At 57.0% G+C, this 1215-nt stretch overlaps 1 protein-coding gene and 1 long non-coding RNA gene across 10 annotated transcripts in view; one reads left to right on the forward strand and one right to left on the reverse strand.

Annotated features, from left to right (window-relative positions):
• The window catches only part of PTK2 (protein tyrosine kinase 2), a 100459-nt gene that overhangs the window by 78388 nt on the left and 20856 nt on the right, over nucleotides 1-1215 (forward strand). The window lies entirely within an intron of this gene.
• LOC107182518 lies at nucleotides 370-1209 on the reverse strand. The gene is made up of 2 exons (XR_001513233.1): nucleotides 780-1209; nucleotides 370-677 (listed from the first exon to the last, which is right to left on the reverse strand). It is a non-coding gene; the product is annotated as an uncharacterized LOC107182518 (long non-coding RNA).

Here is a 1215-nt window from a genome sequence, read left to right on the forward strand (position 1 = left end):
AGTCCCACCCACCTGCTCCTTTGGGTTGGGTTGGGTCAGAGCCTCTTTCTGGCTCGAGGCTGCTGGCTGGGGTGTTGGTGAGGGAACTCACGCATCATCCTCAGGCCTCGCCTGCCCACTCCCCTCACACCTGGGCTCTGGTGCTCTGCTGCCCCCTCCCTTGGCCTGCTGAGCTGAGCTGGGGATGCCCCTTTGGCTCTGCCAGGCTGTATTTTCACACACTGGCTCAGTCGCCATGAACAATCCAGTCCAGACCGTCCCTCTGAAAGTAAATGGACAGTAGGCTTTTCTGCAATTAATAACCTGCAACTGGGTATTTCTTTGGCTAAAAATATAGTAAGAAACTGTGACATTCTTTATTTCATTTTCTTTTTGAAAATGTTTCGAAATCTGTGAACCCAAAGTGCTGTTTGGATGCCACCCCGGCTTTTACCGTCTGCCCGAGAGCTTCTCTTTCCGCGGCGTTGCCTCCAGTTGTGCAGCAGTGAGCACTGCCGGCCATTGGACGACGTCTGGGGACCGGCACAGTTTCCCAGACTTTCAGTGGGGAGGGTTCCCCAGTGCACTCCACTCAGCAAGTGGGAACCCGAGGCCAGGCAGGAGGGCTGCGCGCCGGTCTGTCTGATGGATGTCACTGTGAGCGACAGTGTTGGAGCCAGGACATTTCTCCGTCTCTCCTAGTTTAACAACAAAAAATCCCTCATTGCCCCCAGAACAGCTGTGCGCCCCACTTCCCAGCCTCTGAGGCCCTCAAGTTGTCTACAGTGTGCCTGTCTTACCTCGGGACAGCTGCCAGAGGCAGGGCTGGGGCGGGAGGTCTCCCGGCTCACAGCGGGCTCTCCGCAGGGGCAGGCTCCCTCCTGTGCCAGCCTCACTGTGCTCCCTGTGGCCAGGCATTCACACTTCAGCCCCACAGATGGGCGCCAAGTGATGCACTCCACACCCCCAAACTCACAGAGTTCTAGGCCTCTCCCACCTGTCACGGTCTGTATCTCACGCGGGGGGATGTGGAATGTGCTCATTCGGCCGAGTTCCGGAAGTTGTGCTGAAGCCTTGTGAGTGCAGGAGGCAGGGTGCTTCCTTCTGTTGCCGAGTGGAGAGACCAGCTCTGCTTCCGTTTTCAAACACCCCACAATTTTGGAGATGCTTCCAGGTGCCTGTTTTAGGTTCTCCCCTGTCATCAGAGAGGGTTCTGCCTTTCACACAGGCCTCCGC

This window comes from Myotis davidii, unplaced genomic scaffold (assembly GCF_000327345.1).
Source record: "Myotis davidii unplaced genomic scaffold, ASM32734v1 scaffold30, whole genome shotgun sequence".
In the NCBI taxonomy this organism is placed as follows: domain Eukaryota; kingdom Metazoa; phylum Chordata; class Mammalia; order Chiroptera; family Vespertilionidae; genus Myotis; species Myotis davidii.